This window comes from Pteropus alecto, unplaced genomic scaffold, assembly GCF_000325575.1.
Source record: "Pteropus alecto unplaced genomic scaffold, ASM32557v1 scaffold45, whole genome shotgun sequence".
Lineage (NCBI taxonomy): Eukaryota > Metazoa > Chordata > Mammalia > Chiroptera > Pteropodidae > Pteropus > Pteropus alecto.
This window is the reverse complement of record NW_006442491.1, coordinates 33,356,210-33,375,882: the sequence shown is the minus strand read 5'-3', so window position 1 is coordinate 33,375,882 and position 19,673 is coordinate 33,356,210. Positions and strand designations below refer to the sequence as shown.

The 19,673-nt window shown below is 39.8% G+C and overlaps 2 pseudogenes; both read left to right on the top strand.

Annotated features, from left to right (window-relative positions):
* The first annotated feature begins 2,623 nt into the window (after positions 1-2,623).
* Positions 2,624-2,742, top strand: LOC112471124 (annotated as a pseudogene).
* Positions 2,743-6,704: 3,962 nt separating this feature from the next.
* LOC112471320 lies at positions 6,705-6,823 on the top strand (annotated as a pseudogene).
* The last annotated feature ends 12,850 nt before the right edge of the window (positions 6,824-19,673 follow it).

The following is a 19,673-nucleotide window of genomic DNA, read 5'->3' as shown; positions in this document are numbered from 1 at the left end:
ATGTCTATATTGAGCTACCTTAGCAAAATTAATAAGTAATTATTAATTTAATTATTCTTAATGTACCGTTTTATTAGAAACTCTTGGTCCCTACGTAGGATTTAGGCTGGTTATGGGACAGTCATCGCATTTCCAGGTTTTTCTCAATCCTTTTCCTTACAATGTTTATACTACTTATTTTGTTTTCTTGTCCTATTGCATTAACCAGAACCTCCAATGTCGATACGGCTGGTATCCTTGTTGCGTCTCTACCTTTAACCTGAATGGCTTTAGAACTTCACGATTTAATATGAAATATGTGGTGTCTTTGAGTGTCGGTATTTATAGTACTTAGGGCATTTTCTTTTGCTCCAGCTTTCACTTAGAGTTTTTATCAGGGTGGGTTGCTTACTGTTATCAAATCTCTTTTCAGTATATTTCGACATAAATATTTGGGTTCTGCCTTGAAATATGTTGATATAGTGAATTAGTGTAGGATATAGCCTGGTTTTGAATCACCTTGCTTTTCTGTAAGAAACCCTCTTGGTCATGTGGATTCTTCATCTAATGCATTGCTGGATTTTGTTTGGTAATACTTTACTTGAAATTTTTACAGCGGTATGCATAAGTACAGTGGATCTCCAGTTTTCTTTTTTGTGCTCTGATTTTTGTTTGTTACTTTGTTTTAGGTGATGCTACTCTGAAAATAAATTGGGGCTCTTTCCTTCTTTTTCAGTAACGAGCAGTTGTTTGGCTCTCTCAGGAATTATCTGTTTATTATCTGAGCTGATGCCTTTTTTCTACATGCATCTTTAACAAACTTTCCAATTTTTTTCTTTAATTACTGGTCTATTCAGGTTTTATGTTTCATCTGGCTCAATTTAGGTAATTTATATTTTGCAAAAGAAAAAAAATCATTTACTTTGCTGTAAATTTTCAAATCTGTAGCCCTATAATTCCATTTAACATTCTTCTAAAATTATTTTTAAATCTTTGGCTTTATTTATTTATTTTTTTGCTTTCAGCTTTCTTATTTCTATTGTTTTTGATTTGTATTTTTAGTTTTCTCCTTAGTTTGCCAAGAGTTTGTTTACTTTGTCATTTGTATTAAAGTAAAAGTAAAGCTTTTGCTTTTATTTCTTTTCTCTACCTCCCTCCATTTTATTCATTTCAGCTTTTATTTTTTTATCTTTATTCTTTCCCTTTGCTTTCCTTTCAGTTTATTTTGTTATACTAATTTCCCATGTTAGGTTCATTTATTTTCAGTCTTTAATAATGAAAGCGTTTAAAGCTATGTATTTTCCATTTGATTTCACCTATGTTAAAAGATAATTTTTTAAAACTTAAAATTATGACTGCCATACAGATATGAAATGAACATGTTAGAGATTTTATCTAATTCATTCATTAATTAGGGAATCAGTAAGATGGGACAGCAGAGTCAAAGGAGAATAAATTCAACGAATGCATGCTTACGTAGGCAATCAGGAAGGCCGAAATGAATTTACAGACAGATGCTAAACTGGTCAGCATCTCCAGGGAAATAGTCTGTTTGCATTCATGTAGATGAGTTGTTTACGTTATTATATGTTTCTATAACGAAGTTGTAAAATACCTCAAAAACAGTGAAAGGCACTAACCCCTATAGAATTACACAACCCAGAGCTAAGAACTGACAAGCCACTCAGAAATCTTTATGCTTATTTCAAGGTCTTTCAAAATTTTTTATGACATATCTATCCCTGTAGATCTTGACAGGAAGTGTCTCTCTTTCATGAATTTCTAGATACTTTGTTATTTCCTTTTTAGGGTTGGTTGGTTTGGTGAGTCAGGAGGATCAAATCTGAGGGTTATGTAAAGGTATCTTTCTTATTTTTCAAGTAGTTTCAATTTGTGAGACTGTATTTTGATTTTGGGTTTCTGATATGACTGGGGTTTGATCAGAGAGTGTGACCTATAAATTTCCTTTTTGTAATTTATTAATTTTCTTTATGGCCATGTACATGACCAATTTTTGTAAAAGTTTGGTGGATATCTGTGAATGAAATATGTCGACTTTTTTATTCAGTTCTTCTAATCCTCACTTAGGTTTTTGTCTATTTGATAAACTTAGACATCTTTTGTAGCAGCTTTTCTTATATTACCAGGGTGTTCTGCTTTGTTATATTTTGCCATATGTCGTTTGAAACATATAAATTTGTGGCTATTACATGTTCTTTGCCAACTTTACCTTTTATCCTTTATTATATACCTGTTCTTTTAATTTAACAGCTTTTGACCTTAAATTATACTTTATCTCATAATATTTTATATTTTATCATATGTGCCTGGTATATCTTTGTTCATTCTGTTGTTTAATCTCTGCCTTCATCAGCTTATCTTTGTCTTTCATAGGAGATTTCAGACCGTTTGCATTTATCATAGTAACATATGCTTAGTATTATTCACTTATTTAATATTTACTACTTATTAAACTTGGTAATTTTCTCCTTTTCCCTTTGTTACCTTCCTCTTTTCTTTTAAGAGTTTTTATATATATCTCCACTCTGCTAATAGTTACTTTTCTTTTAAGAGTTTTTATATATATCTCCACTCTGCTAATAGTTTCTAAACTTTAACAGTTATTTTTAAATTAATTTCTCAAGTCTATGGCCATGCCACCCTGAACGTGCCTGATCTCGTCTGATCTCGGAAGCTAAGCAGGATCAGGCCTGGTTAGCACTTGGATGGGAGACCACCTAGGAAGACCAGGTGCTGTAGGCGTTTAAAAAAAAATTAATTTCTCTATTGCTATATCAAATATAAATGTTGACCGGGCTCCAACGTTCTATTAAGAAGTCTCTTCCCTCATGAGAAGTCTTTGGAACTCATCTATTTCTGTAACCAAGCCTCCCCAGATCCTCGGTTTTGCTGAGACAGCTTATGATTTTATTTCCAGGCTTTTGTTAAGTTTTGCCCTATAGTGTGTCCCTTACCTTATAATTCCCAAATGACCATCATGCACTTAGATTTAACCAATTACACCGTTCTTTGTCATAGTTTCTGATACTCTTCCTGCTTTACATCTTTACTCTTTATGCTGTTAAAGAACTTTCTTGAATAATGTCCTCAGAAAGGGCACACACGTGGCATTTCCTTTATTCTGGCAGATGAATGACACCTTGGACATAAGCTTCTTTTCTCTGAAGTGATCTTTAGATTTGTTCTAGTAAAGATGAAAAGTTTGATGCCGATATGATTCAATTCTTGGATGCCTCAGACCAGCAAAGTTGAGACAAAATGTCTGTGTTTCCAGGGAAAAAAGTTGGGAGGTCTCTCACCTCAGCCAATCAGGTTGAGAGAGCCAGTCTCTGAAGCTTCCAGATAGAGGGAGGGGCTGGAAAGTGGGAAACGTTCTTAGTCTTGAAAATGTTCTGTTCATTTCATCCTTCTTCTCAGCAACAAAATTATGGTTATGTAAATTAAAATTTACATTTTTTTATTCCCCAAGGTCATAGGGCTCCAAGCTTTAAACATTTCTTTTATATCAAATTATTATTAGAAATAATCTTTCGTTGTGTTATAAACATAAATATATTACACATTTTGATAAAGAATTATTAGATATAAGCAAAAATTTACTGGTAATGTATAACTTAATGAGATAGAAAGGCCTAGTTTTTAATCACCTTATATGTCTTTAATAAATATTACTTTCTTAAAATTTGGGGTTTTTTTAATAAATTGCTAGAATGAGATACAGATCATATTCAGTTATACTCCTAATTTTCATTTTTATTCATGTAAACTCAGAAGTCTCACATAAATAAGGCTATGGAAATAAGAATTGTATTATTATAGCAATACTCAATTATTTTAATTCCTTCTGAGTGATATGCCAGAAAAATCACGTAATTAATTGGGTCAGTTTTGCTAGAAGAACTGAAAACCACCCAGCATATTTCTTTCCCAGGCATGTAGTGTTTTACTTTCTCCACATCGGTACCATGATTCCAACATTTTGTATTTCTTTTTCTTTTTTGTGAGTGTCTCAGAGATTTTACTACTTCCTACCTTGATTCATTATGGATTATTCAAGATGAGACACCTTTTGGGTGTGTTCCTGGATGATCTTAGGAGTACACGTAAACGTTGAAAATCTCAGCATTGTTTGCCTTAATCATGCCCATACACCTCTTGAAAACCCTTTCTGTATCCCCTCAAATACAAGAACCCCAATCGAAGACCCTTGACCTAGAGCAGGGTTCAGCAAACTTTCTCTGTAATAGGCCAGGTAGAAAATATTTTTAGCTCTGTGGGCCACCTGGTCTTTATGGCAACTATATAATTCTGCCACTGTGGCATGAAAATAGCCAGAGATGACTTTCAATGGCCATGGCTTTGTAGGAGTTGGTGTTCCAATGAAACTTTATTTATGGACATTGAGCTCTGAATTTCGCATAATTTTCATGTGTCCTAAATGTTTGTTTTTGTGTCTTTCAACAATTTTAAAAAAGTGTGAAGACAATTCTTAGCTCACGGACCATACAGAAACAGGTATTGGGCCATAGTTTGCCAACTCTCGAGCTGGTCCCTACACATAGTAGGTACAAAATAAATATTTACTAATTAAATAATAATATTTACTAAATAAATAATAAATAGCTATGTCAACTATCATTGAAAAATGTTAAAATTACTTTAAAAATAATGAATGGCTATTATGAGTTTCAGTGATGAAAGCTATTATTGACTCACGAGGTGCCAACACAGCACTAAAATCCTTACATAATCCCACATAATCCTCCCAGCAGCCCACCCCCCCAGGCCGGTACTGTTCTCACCCATACTACACAGAGAAGGATGTTTCCCAGCTTACCTGGTATAGAGAGTCACCTGGAAATTTTGTTGAAAATGCCCACAGCCACGGTCCGGCTCTGGAAATTCTGGGCGGGGGCCTGAGAATCTGTATTTTAAATCTAGCACTCCTGGAGATATATATTTTTTTTTGGTCCGAGCAATATGGGAAATACTAAGGTAAAGAACCTTAGAGGCTCAGAGAAGGCCAGAGACCTGCCCAAGGTCACACAGCTGCTAGCCCAACCGGGTTTAAACGTGGAACCAATACCCAAATCACTTACCCTCTTTCTAATCAGAATGTTTTTGTTAACTTGCTAACTCAGGGCTTGTTTGCAGGAATTTCCTTCCCTTCTACTCCGACCCACCCATGGATCTCCATGGAATAGTAAGTAGGACAGGGTGGGCCTTCCTGCTGTGCCTGCCTCCCCCGCCCTCACCCCCAGATGTGAATGACAGGCCTATTTTGTTGCACTTTGATTTACAACTGTAACTGGGGGAATTCAAAGTTATCTTTGCTGTGAGCTTCTTATCCACACCAAAATCTTTCAGTTTTGTGTTCAGCATTATTTGTGGTGCTTGATCTTAGAGCTGGTACAAGCCTGCTAGCATCTAGTTTCACAATGCTTGAGCTGGTACAAGCCTGCTAGCATCTAGTTTCACAATGCTTCTGCTGGGACCAAGAATTCAAGGGATATTCATTAAAAATAAATTTTTAAAAAAAAGAGGAATTCAAGGGTTGTGTTTTGGAGTGCGGGCACTGTATAGATCCTTGCTACTTCTGCCTTTCTTTTCTTTTTAGCGTTTTTTTGTGGTTTTTTTTTTAACTTTGACCTTTTTGTTTTGGCTTCAGAAGATTTCTCCTCTGAGCAATAAAAACCGAATGCTTGCAACTGAAATTTCTCATTGATCCTTTAGCCAGAAGTGGATCTCCTGGAAAGATTTCAGTTGAGGATCTGGAGTCAAAACTAGAATAGCTTTTCTCCCCTGCTGCTCAGGTTCCTTTGCTACTGTGAGGGCCCTTTCTTTAGGTCAGAGGTTATCTGAAGTTGTCTGAGGAACTGGATTCCACCCCGCAGGGCTTTCCTAATCTCAGGGTGTGAACTTCAAGTTCAATGAAGGCAGCCTGGAGAGAGAGTGAACTCTTGCTTAAACCTTTCACTCTTTAAAATACTTTCCCTGTGCTTACTTTGACAGCACGTAAACTAAAATACTCTTGCCCCGACCTATTTCTGCACTTCAGTGAGATAGAAAAACAGAGGCAAGAGAGGGAAGTCACATGACTTTCCCAAGGTCACTCTGCTGGTCACTGGCTTAAAGGCACTTGAGCCCAGGTCCATACCTCCTGACCTCTGTCACACCTCCTTTCCCAGTGCTGAGTATCTGGCTGGTGGATAACCAGCAGAGGCCAGGGTACTTTTTCCATGCTTTTTTGGTTCAGTTTTCTAATTTCATTTGGTGCTTCCAACTTCATTTGGTCTCAAGAGGACAAAAGAGGGCCTCCCACAAGTCCCCACATCAGAAGACACAAGCTCCAAGAAAAGTTACAGTTTAATAGCAAATTATTGGGGGCTAGCAGGTACTCGGCGCCCTGAGCCGTGGGCATTTTTTGCCAGCATACGCCCCTTTACACACACGCAAAATTATGTATGCTTAAACTCATTTTTTCAACTGCATGGGAATAAATATAATCCAGGGTGCTTATATTAATTTTTTTCCTGATTTTTATTTTTTATTTTTATTTTCATTTTTTTTAGAGTCAAAAGGAAAGTTTATTAGAAAAGGGCTGACACTCCACAGAGTGTGGTGCCCTCTCAGAGGCAGAGTGAAAGGGACAGAGTAAAGGCTCTGAAAAGACCTTTTGTTTCTGATTTTAAAAGAAAGCCCTCATCTACGACCATGCCACCCTGAGCAAGCCCAATCGCTTCTGATTTCGAAAGCTAAGCAGGGTTGGGCCTGGTTAGTACTTGGATGAGAGCCCACCTAGGAAGACCAGGTGCTGTAGGCAGTGGGCCTTAAGCGTTATGCTCTCTGTACCTAATAGAAGAGTCAGCCCTTGGAGGCTGGGAGGTTATAACCAAGGCATGAGGAAGGTAAGAGAAGTTTTTGTTTTTCAGGGAGAAGAAATAAGGTGGGCAGAAAGATAATGATTTATCTTTGTTTTGCCCTACTTTTTTCTTTTATAACAGCTTTATTGAGACATGAACCATATACGATAAAATTCACCTTAAAATACATAATTCAATACTTTCTAGTATATTCACAGAGCTACCAGCATATTCAATCATTACCAGCATCTAATTGCAGAATGTTTTTATCAACCCGAAAAGAAACCTTATACCCATTAGTAGTCACTCTGTATTCTCCCCTCTTTCCACTAACATGCTTTCTGTCTCTGTGGATTTGCCTATTCTTAGCCTCTCATATGACTGGAATCACACGGTACGGGCTATTCTGTGTCTGACTTCTTTCACTTAGCAAAATGTTTTCAAGGTATATCCATGTTTTGGTTTGTATCAGTACTGCATTCCTTTTAATGGCCAACTAATATTCCATGGTATGGCTATACTGCGATTTGTTTATCCATTTGTCAGTTGATGGAAATTTGGGTTGTTTCCACTATTGGCCCTCGTCTTGAACATATTAATAGATTTCCGTGTTTATAATTATTTATGGATTTTTATTACGATACCCACTACCTGCTGAGCTGTTCCTCTGTGCCAGTCACATGAACTCACTGACCATCTCACCTGGGAGCCGTTATTACTATCACCACCTTGGTGAGGCCGGGCCATGGGATTAGGTCAGCAACTGGCTCTGAGTCACACAGCTGGTTTACTTGATTTGACATGAATCTTATACTGATTAAGGTTTCGTTCAGGAGCCAGAATCCCACGTCGGAAATCTAGTAAAGGGCACAATCATCTGTCTTTGTGTGAATGCAAAGACAAAGCAGCCGATTCAAGTCCAGTGGCCGACAAAGGAAAATCATAGAGCATGGCAAGAAAATAACACACTTTTCACTCAGATGAGTAGAAACGGTGGAGGTGCCTGGTCCGGGAGCTACTCTGCTCTCTTAGTAAGCTCAAGTCTACTCAGCACTTCCCGTGGCCAGGTCCTCGCTGGGCACTTAACGGCTGCCTCCCACGCCAGCTCACAAAACCCGAGCGTAGACCGGGGGAGTTCTCAGGAGTCTTACACTGACATCTCTCAGTCCTCAGGGAGCACGTCCTTGTACCCGTGTCACATGGACCTTTGTTTTTAACATACAAAAATATATTTATGAGTATTTTACTAATTAATTTTCATTTTTATTATGGTAACATTGGTTAATGAAATCCAGTAAGTTTGAGGTATACAGTTCAACAGTATGGCATATATATATTGCATTGTGTGTTCACCACCCATAGTTAGATTTCTTTCTGTCACCATATATTTGACCCTTTTTACTCCATCTACCTCCCCTCTACCCCCCACCCTGTGGTAACCATTAGTCCACTGTCCATGTCCATGAGTCTCTGTTTGTCCTGTTCGTTTGTTGCTTTTAGGTTTATATCCCATATCTAAGTGATATCATGTGGTTTTCAACATTTCCTGTCTGGCTTATTTCACTTAGCATGATTATCTCGAGGTCCATCCACGTTGTCGCAAATGGCAGGATTTCATCTCTTCTTATGGCTGAGTAAATATTCCATTGTATATATGCACCACAGCTTCTTTATCCAGTTGTCTATTGTAAGTCACTTTGGTTGCTCACGTCCTGGCCATCATGAATAGTGCTGCTGTGAACATCAGTGTGCAAACATCTTTTTGGATATATGTTTTAAAGTCTTTGGGGTAAATACCCAGTAGAAGGATTGCTGGATCATATGGTAGATCAATTCTTAGTTTTTTGAGGAAGCTCCATACTCTTTTCCATAGTGGCTGCACCAATTTGCAGTCCCACCAGTGGTGTATGAGGGTTCCTATTTCTCTACATCTTCTCCAACACTTGTTATTACTTGTCCTGTTGATTATAACTATTCTAACAGGTGTGAGATGGTATCTCATTGTAGTTTTGATTTGCATTTCCCTAATAGCTAGGATGTTGAGCATCCTTTCATATGTTTGTTGGCCATTTGTATGTCTTCTTGGGAGAAGTGTATGTTCAGATCCTCTGCCCATTTTTTAATTGGATTGTTTGGGTTTTTCTGTTGTCGTTATTGAGTTGTATGAGTTCTTTGTATATTCAGGATATTAGGTCCTTATCAGAGGTGTTGCTTACAAATATATTTTCTCATTCAGATGGTTCTCTCTTTACCTTGTTGATGGTTTCTTTTGCTGAGCAGAAGCTTTTTAGTTTGATGTAGTCCCATTCATTTATTTTTGCTTTTACTTCCCTTGCTTTCGAGGTCAAATTCATAAAATCTTCTTTAAGTCTAAAGTCCATGAGTTTAGTCCTTATGTTTTCTTCAATGCATTTTATTGTTTCAGGTCTTATATTCAGCTCCTTAATCCATTTTGAGTTAATTTTGGTGTGCGGTGATAGACAACAGTCTAGTTTAATTCTTTTGCAAGTGGCTCTCTAGTTTGCCTAGCACCGTTTATTGAAGAGGCTTTCCTTTCTCCACGGTATGTTTTTAACTCTTTTGTTGAAAATTATTTGCCCATATAAATATGGGTTTACTTTAGGACTCACAATTCTATTCCACTGGTCTACGTGTCTGTTTTTCTGCCAATACCATGCCATTTTGATTACTGTCACTTTGTAGTATAATTTGAAGTTGGGCAGAGTGATGCCTCCAGCCTTGTTCTTTTTTCTCAGGATGACTTTGGCGATTCAGGGTCTTTCGTGCTTCCTTACAAATGTGATGATTTTTTTTGTTCTATTTCTTTTAAAAATGCCAATGGGATTTTGATGGGGATTGCATTAAATCAGTATAATGCTTTAGGTAATGGGATCATTTTAACTGTGTTGATTCCCCCAATCCAAGGACACAGAATATCTTTGTATCTTCTTCAATTTCTTGGAATAGGGTCTTATAGTTTCATTATATATTTATCTATATTTTTAAAACATGGTTTCTTAAGCCGGCCAAGATATTTTACAAATTAAAAGTGAAATAGTACTTTTGAATATTGTTCCTTAAACCAACCTCTTAAATTTCTTCACAATGTTAGCTAAAAAATTGTTAAAGAATTGCTTTAGGAAGTAGTTTAGTTTTCAACGTCGATTTTGTGGTTCTTGAGCAATGAGGGTAGTGATTTATCTTGGGCCGTGTTTTTCCAGTATTATCTTTCCTTGAAAGTTGTGTCACTGAATTTGGAAGAGAGAACTGCGTGATATTTAATTATTAGGAAATGGGAGACTGCTGGGCAGATGTTGTGGATGCCATCAGCTGTTACCATAGCGTCAGTTCATGGGTGGATTCATTCCAGGTAGGTGAACGGAACTTGCAACAGGGCCCACGGAGCTGGGAGGACACTAGATTGTACAGTCCGGCTTTAGAGCATCTCATTGTCTAGTGTGCCATCGTTTCCTGCCTATGTGGATCTCAAGGGCTGAGCTTGAGTCTCACCACTCAAATCCCTGAACGAAAATGCTCAGTTCACACTCATTGAACTCATTCAGTCAGTCAGTCAGTAAGTGTTTCTTGAGCACCTACTATGTGCCTGGTGCGGTTCTGGAAAGGTAGGAGGTATCAGTGAGCAAACAGAGAGTGATTCTTGTTCTTATGACGTCTACCTTCCAGTGTGGGGAATCAGACAATGCATAATAAACAGAACACATGAGTACATTACCCAGTGTCTTAGAAGGCGCTGAGTGCTTGAGTGGGGCAAATGGGGACATTTGGTATGGGGAGAGGGACGGCGGTTTTAAATAGGGAGGTCAGGGAAAGTGTCCCCAAGAAGTTAAGATTGGAACCCAGACTGGAATGAGTGTGGGAGGAGCCATGTGGATGTCGAAGAGAGCTCCAGGCAGAGGGAGCAGCCAGTGCAAAAACCCTAAAAAGGAAACATGCCTGGGTGTTTGAGGTTAGTGTGGCCAGCAAAGGATGAAGTAGAAAGTGGGGTGACGGCAGTATTCGTCTGTACGTTTTTTGCAATGTCTTACATATTTTATAATAATTAAAACAATAATGACAATTGCATTCGTTCAGCAAATGCTAATTGCCAAAGGGGCATGTGATGTTGGTGACACGGGCAGGTAGGATCCTTGCTGTCTGGGAGTTTACTGTCTAATAAGGCAGACAGGTGAATAAATGTTTGTCACAGCACATAGGTGCTCTAATGGGTGACGTAGAAGCACGACAGGGAAGCCCAGATATAGAAGGCTCGGGGAAGGCTGCCCACAGGAAGTCAACGTGAGAAATACGAGCTACACAGCTGAAAGCGAGGAACAGAGAAATGGGGGTGATCATGCTAAGGTGGACTGGAATGTACAAAGGGCTGGAGGAAGCAAGGCCATTTACAATTGGAGCATTTTTCTGGAAGGGAAAGGAAAATAATGTTAAAAGGTTGGTGCTCCTTGGGGAATGTTGGGTCCTGAGAAGGTTATTTTTGGAGGAAAAAATACTACGTTTATACCATATACATAAGGTAATCATAGTTCATCATCCAAACTGGGACACCTTTGAGAGTGAAGTGGCCCTATTGATAATTACACTGGGAGAACAGGTGTAAATCAGCTTCCACTATGCCGTTATGATTGATAAAAGGCCAAGCCCAGAAACTATAAGATTCTAATCCTTCATCCTAGTAGTACAAAGCAGCAACATAGCACGACAAGGCAAAAATTAGATTTTCACATTTCATGAGTCTGTTTTCCAGAAAAATAACAAGTCACGTGCCACAGAGCTGATCAAAATTTGGGTTTTCCATCTAATGCTTTGGACAAAAATTTATTATAACTATCAATATATCTATCAGTCTTTATCCATCTGTCGATTCTTAGCCATGTGATTGTATTCCTGTTTTCAGCATTAGTAAATGTGGTAAATGAGATTATTGTTTCCAGCTTAGCACTTACTCCTTGGTACAGAATTATATTTACCCACTGGCATGGGTTTTGGGCCAAGCCATATGATTAGCTTTGGCTAACAGGATACTAGCGGATCTAATGGGAAAAGGGACTTTAAATGTGCCTGTACGATGTGTGGCTGATGGCCCAACAAAAAATGACCAGACACTTGGATCTGACTTCAACCCAGCCCGCAGCCCGCAGCCCGCAGCCAAAGCCAGCAGAGCCAGGATGAACTCACAGATCCATAAAAAAGAAAATCAGTGTTTCTTGTGGAAAGCCACTGAGATCTTGAGGTTGTTACACAGCAAAAACTGACTAATACAGGAGACTATTAGCGAAATTCTCAACGTGTGACTGCCTACTGAGTTGCCGTATTTATCATTCAGTATTTATTCGAATGAATGAAATGATGTCTCTCCTACAAACCTACTTTAAAAGCACTCTCAATACAAGTATGATGAAAAGCATTTGTAAAATTTGGATGGAAATATTGCAAGTCTCTTCTTCCCATCTGGTCTTGCCTCATTTTCCTTTCTTTTCCTTCCTTCTTTTTTGTTCCCCCTTAATTTCTGGTCAGTTCCCTCTCATGGGGAAGAGGGAGAAGGAAAACCCACCCAATAGGAATCCCCATCCAATCTACCTAAGACCCGTTAGTATCTATATGGGCATCTCTATGGACAAGGAGCATTTTCTCCATTGGCTCTGAGACTCAGCCCCTCCCAGGAGGAAGGGCATGAAAAGAATAAAGTGCTGGGAATGCTTCAGCTTTTATGAGACTTTTTACCTTCCTAGAGCAGATTTTGTTCATTTTGAGCTAACTCTAAGTCACCATGTGTCTTCAGAAAGATAAGCAGAGTAAAGATTAATTTGAAAGATTGTTATGTTGAAGGCTCAACAAGCCTTAGGTATTTTTCAGCCTAATCCAGAGTAGACGGCATAGTCACACCCAAATGCCTTTGAGCAGATGAGTAACTACTATCATTCAAAGATCCTTGGGGAGCTACTCTACCCCTACTTTCAGCCCAAATGCTTCGAATGGGGCTGACACATCCTTTTTTTTTGGGGAGGGCACATGTCCCATGGTTGGCCAATCATTGTACTCCATGACCTTGGTCAAAGTTATTAGTCTAAAGCAAGGGTCAGCAAATTTTCTTCTAAAGCGACAGAAATGGTTGCTGGTTTCAACAGATGTCACTGATAATAAATATTTTAGACATAGAGGATTATCCAGTCTTTGTTGCAGCTACTCAGCTCTGCAGTTTTAGCACAAAAGCAGCTGTAGACAATACACATAAATGAATGATGCTGTGTTACTATAAAATCTTATTTGCAGAAACAGGCAGTGGTCCAGATTTGGCCCACAGGCCATAGTTTGCCAGCTCCTGGTCTAAAGGATGGGATCTGACCCAAGACAAGCCCATAAGGCCTAACCAGGGCTTAATTCTAAGGTTTTTGTTTGAGCGATCAGGAAAAAGCCACTTTCTTTATCTTTGTCCTTGGAGCTGACACCGCCCAAACTTCTGACTAGAGATGTATTATTTATCTATTGCTATGTAACAAATTACCCCAAAATTTGGTGGCTTAAAACAAAACATATTTCTTATTTCAGAGTTTCTGTGGGTCAGGAATTCAAGCATAGCTTAGCCAGGTCTTCTGTCTCAAGGTCTGTCACCAAGCTGTAATCATGTCATTGGCCCTGCTGGGGTCTCATCTGAAGGCTCAAGTGAGGACATTCCAAACTCACTCATATGGTTCTGGGCCATTGGGATGAAGGCCTCGTTTTCTCCCTGGCTGTTAGCCAGAGGCTGCCATCAGCATCTTGCCATGGGCCTCTCCATAGGACAGCTCGCAACATGGCTGCTGGCTTCCTTAAGGGTGAAGAAGCAAGAGAGGTCAAGACAGGGTGAGCAAAAAGGAAGCCAGAGTCTTTTTGTAATCTAATCTCAGAAGCGACTTCCATCACTTTTGCCAAATTCTGTTCATTGGAAGTGAGCCTCTGGGTCCAGCCCAACCTCTAGGGGACAGAACTAGCCAAGAGCAAGAATCTGGGGAGGTGGGGCTGTGTAGGAGCCATGTCAGAAGCCGCTCACCCCGTGAGGGAGCTGCCTGGGCGGGAACCAGCACCCAGCAGAGCTGTGCTCAGAGGGGAGGAGGAAGACCCAGCCAGCACGACTCCGTGCGAGCCCCTGGATCAAGCCAGAGTTGGAGTGAACATGCACTCCCACCGTTCGGTCCTTTGGCACCAATTCTTTTTTTTTTTTCTTAAGGCAGTATTAGTCAGGTGCTTTGTTACTTTCAAGCATCTAATCCCAACTAAAAGACACTCCCTTACAGAAATTGAGTCAAAGGCAGCCTTGGAGATCAATAGTAATTGGGAGAAAAAGGTCATTGTTCACTGACTGCTCCTTCTGGGCCAAGTAATGCCCTATGTGTATAACAACCTCCACCCTCATGGAAGCCCAAACAGTAGGTAATGCAGTGAGAAAACCAAGGCCCAGAAATGTCAAACATTTGTTCCAAGCCGTAGGGCTATGACTTGACCAGCTCTGTCTTATGTCGGAGTTTATATATTTTTGAATATATAGGCTACATTACTTTTCAATGAGTGTCACTTTGGTGAAAAGACCATGCATTTTACTTCTTCGTAGAAACTTTATCAGTCTAGCACCTCAAGTTAAATATCAATTTACCATATTGATTGATTAATTGATTGATTAATCAATCTATCGATTTAGCAACCCATAAGCTCCTCGGGCCTGCAAAATTATTGCAGGGGACTTTTCCTTACAACTTTGAGGGGAAAGCCCAGTGGGTGTTTATTATGCCCAGATGATGAAATGAGGCCCAAAAGTTCTGAATGCTCCATCAGTCCACACTGCTCACCGCCAGACAGGCAATGCCGAGATTCACCATCACACTCAACTCCCCTATTCTATTTGCAACCTTGGACTTGTGTCCCTAACAGAACAGAGAGAGAGGAGATGGGAGGACTCACACCTTTGCAACGTGGCAAGCAATTTGACATTAAGCAGAAATGAGCATAGCAGGAACAGAGTGCCCTGGCAAAGACTGTTAATCGTACCCCGATGAGTAGTGTGCTCTTTTTTTTTTACGACTAGAACCACTGACATTTTTGTGAGGTCTTTCATGAAGAGTTCATACATTCCTAATGTCCAAAGAGCAAAACAGTATAAGATGGTATACATTGAGATGTCTCTTTCCTATCCTGTGTTCTCTTCCTGGTCCTTATGGGTAACTGTTTTCATTGATATTTTTTGACTTATTGGAGTATCTCCAGTAGCAAACACTGAGACGAGGATTAGAGAGCAAGAAGATTATTTTGGAAAGTGATCCCATGAAACAGCGATGGCATGGAGGGGAAGTGAGGCAGAGGAGAGTAGGAACAGATACACAGTGCGTTCACAGCACTGTCGCCACTGTGGGCAACTGGCACTTACTCCTGCCGGAAACCCCTGGGAGACAGGAAGGAACTGGTGCCTCAGAGTTATCCACCCACGAGGCAAGAAAGCAGAGGTATTTATCCACCAATCCCAGCATTCCCTGATGGGGGGCTCCTCCCCAGGTGATGGGAGGAGATTAACAGCCCAGGTCATTCTAGCTGCTGCTGCCAACCAGAGAAAACCCTCAGGAGAAGAAATGCAGGTGCTGGCAGTTGAAGGTCAGTCCAGCATGTACCAGGGTGACAAGGATGGTGACAATTGGAGCACCCACAACATTTGCTATACTGTATAGCCTTCCAGTGTCTCTTTATGCAAATTCATAAGCAAATATGAATATACTCTTCCATTACCCCCTTCTCTTTTGAAAAAAAAAAAAAGCATATTATATATGGTTATATCCCTTGCTTTTTTCACTTAAATATTCAGAAGATCTTACCATATTAATACATAAAGAGCTTTCTCACTCTTCCTTTTCCTTTTTTTTTTTCCTTTTAGCTGCAGAGTATTCCCATGTATGGCTCTGCCACAGTTTACTCAGCAAGTAAGCTATTGACAAACACTTGGGTTGTTTCCAGGCTTTCGCACTTTTAAAAAGTACTACGATGAATAATCTTTCTTGTAGATGGGTCGTTTGCGTGTGTGCCTGTGTGTCTGTAGGACAAATTCCCAGAAGTCTTCCGAGTTTTAGTTGGGCACACAACCACTCTATTAGAATCCATATCCCCAGACTCCCTTGCAGCTACATGTGACCATGTGATGAAATTCTAGCCAATGAGACACCACTAGGAAGTGATGCATGCTCTCAGTCACCTCTGTACAAGGCAGTTACTTGCCCTCCTCTTCCTCTTCGCTCCTTCCCATGGTCTGGATCAGTGGTTTGGATCTTTGCCTGAAGGAAAACATTCCAGGGGATAGTAAAGCAGTAAGCTAGGAGATAGGTCCCTTGGAGCATCATCCAGTAGAAATAAACCTTCTATTTTATTTAAAACCTTCACTTTTATTTGGTCTCCGTTAAAGAACCCAAAGCAATAGTCTAAAGATGGGATCACATGAGGGCCTATGTAGTAGAGCTGAACTAAGTGTTCCAAACACACCCCTCTGTCTTTTTCATTGACGTACCCCCAGCATACCTGGCACAATGTAGGTATTCAATAACATCAACAAGTTTGCAATCATTGTTATTATATTTTAAGTAGTTTTAAAAGTTACTGTAGTGTAAGGGTAGTAGGTAGATGGCTGCCAATAATAATACTAACCAGTATTCTTGATTATTTACTCTTTGCCGATCCCTTTACATATGTTCCCTTTTAATATTCAGAAAAACCATTTGAGGTAGGTGGAATTATTATCTTCGTTTTACATATGAGAAAAATGAGGCTCAAGAAGTTTAAGAACTTGTTCAAAATCACACATCTGTGAAAAGCTGGACTCTGGTGAGATAATACACATAAAATGTCTTCTAAAATGGTACTTAGCCCCAGGCAAGCATCTGTGAATGTCCACTAGTCACTACCACCACCACCACTATTGTTGCTTCTCAGGTGAAGAAAAGTAAAGTGACCTTCTCAAACTAGCCTGGAATCGGCCTCCGGTTGTATCTGAGGTTTACCAGAGAGGGGAAGGAGGAATAGGAAATGGTTTAATCATCTCTTACTTGCTTCTATCCCCACCCACTTCCTTCATCTTATCTTCAGCACTCCACCCAACTCCAGCCAGACTGAGGTTCCTCAGGAGTGCCATCTCTTTACCTCCTGGTCTTTGCACAAGCTATCCCCTCCACTTGGAACCCTCTTTGCCTCACTTCTTTGCCTGCCCAAGACCTACTCATTCTACACATCTGGGGCTATGAATCTGCCTCTTGCAGGAAGGTTTGCCTGAACATCATGTGAACCTTTATCATTCTATCTGGTAACTAGCTGCCTGTTCATTTATTTTTCCTCCTTATTACTCTGTGACTTCCTTAAAGGTTTGCTGCTATATTCCTAGAGGTTAGCCTAACACCTCACACCCAGATGGAGCCCAATTAATGTTTGTTAAATAAATGAATGGCTCTGGAACAAACCCTAATAGAAGAAGTCAAAGTCAGGTAGACTGCAGGGCGTAAGACATGGAAACACTAACAGAACCTGAAAATGACAATTGGTTTGGGTGCTTTCAATGTTGCCAGAAAGAGATCAGAAACTCATTTTTCTTAGGAATAGTTAACTGGCCTCCACAGGCTGCCACACTCTGCCCCAGGACTAGAAGCTTCAAATTCCTATTCTTGGACAACATTCCTTTACCTTTCAAGAACTTCCACACCTGTAGGAGCCAGCAGGTGAATTGGAGGCTGTTTGTTTTCTCTATAAATATAGGTCCTAATCCATTTCGTTGCCCACAAAGTAGCCCCCTCCAGAATTTCATTTCATCATTTCAGATTCTAATCCATGAAGGGGAGGGGTGGAGGGTGGGAGTAGAAAGGAAAAAGGAGGAAGTGAGGATATGTATGCCAATTATTTGCATTTTCAACTAAGATTGTGCCTTAGTAATTTTTAACTAGTTTCTTCTTTTCATTTTAATTCGAGAAGTTATATATGCTGATGGGAATGTAAACTGATGTAGCCACATTGGAAAAAGAGTTTGGCATCTCCTAGGAAAGGCATACACGATAATCCAGCTATTTCTCCCCCTACTGTACTTCTCAAACCTACTGAGCATGAGAATCACCAAGGGACCTTGTTAAAATGCAGATTCTGCCTCCAGCGTGTCTCAAAAGTTAACATAGGTACAGTCACCTGGGGGCCTCGTTAGGAAGCAGCTTCCGATCCCAGTGCTCTCAAACTCTAATGGGTAGAAAAACGACCAGGAAATCTTGTTAAATGCAGATTCTGGGCGTAGAGAAACTTACACACGTGAATCAGAAAACCTATGCAAGAATGTTTATAGTTACGTTGCTCGTGATTACCAAATTGGAAACCGCCCCTTGGCAGTGGCAGTGCAGGCAGAATGTGGTGTGTTCACACAATGGGGGTTACGCGAGAGCGAAAACGAACTCCAGCTGCCTGCACCAACACGTCGAGTCTCACAAACCTAAAGAGGCAAGTGAAGGAAAATTATTCATGCATTTCAAAAAGTGGCCAAACTAAGCACCAGATTACTTAGGCGACAGCACTATTTTTAAGTAATCATTACGCAGAATTAGCGATAGTGGAAGCAAGTGGCAGAAGGAAGGAGAAGCTAATGGATGGGAACGTGTGAAGGGTTTCTTTGGTACAAAGAATGTTCTAGATCTAAAGTTGGTGGTTACATGGGCGTTCGTTTTATTCCTTAAATGGCACATTTATGTTTTATACACTCTTGTATGTGTGCCAAATTTTATGATTTTAAGTTTCGAAACTTAAAAGATTGCAAAAATGTATATAGCAAGATGTCAGCCTCTCAGACAACTGCATCACAGATACTGCTGTCCTGTCCTCAGGGAAAACGTCTGTGACCAGTTCCCTGTCTCCTCCACATTCACAAGTGCATGTATGTGTGTGCGTATGCACGTGCGCGCACACACACACATTTATATGTTAAATTTTATAGAGAGGATGCCATTAGGTATGTATGTATTTTCATATATATTTATACATACCACAACAGCACAATTCGTATACTTTTCTGTCCTCTGAATATTTTACTTAATATATCTCGAAGAATATTCTTTATCAGTGCACACAGAAATACATCATTCCTTGTATGGTCGTACAGAATTTATTCCATTGTGTGACAGAACCATAATTTAGTTAATTACTTTAATTATTACTTTTTAATAAATTACTTCTCGTGAAGTAGTATACGAATACATCCCATTTTTTTTTTCAAAAATGAAATATTACTAAGGATAATGTTCTCTTACACACACGAGGAGAATTCAGGCTCTTCAGTCCTTCCTCCCGCCCCATCTTTGCTTAACCCATAACCAGTGTGTTTCCTTCCAGTACTTTTTTATTCTGGGTTTTCATGTTTCACCATTGGAAATATATATGGCTTTGAGTATGTGTTTATATCTATGTGGAACTTGCTTTTATTCCTTCAATCCCGTATATCTGGGGCTCTACCTGTGCTTGTAGACATAAACCTGGCTGATTCCTTTTATTAGCTGCCTAGCATTCCGTGGCAGGGCTGACCCTCAGTGTAACTATCCCTCTGTTTTAGGGCATTTAGGTTGTTTCTCAATCTTTGTTTTTTGTTCGTTTGTTTGTTCGCTATGACAATGGTGTCGCGGCAAATATCCTTGGACACGCTCCTTTGTGCACATGTGAAGATGTTTCTCTGGAGAAGAAGAGATGGAAAGGAGAATTGCTAGATCGTTGGCAGGGCACGTTTAAAAACTTACTGCCAAATTGCCCTCCAAAGTGGCTATAAACATT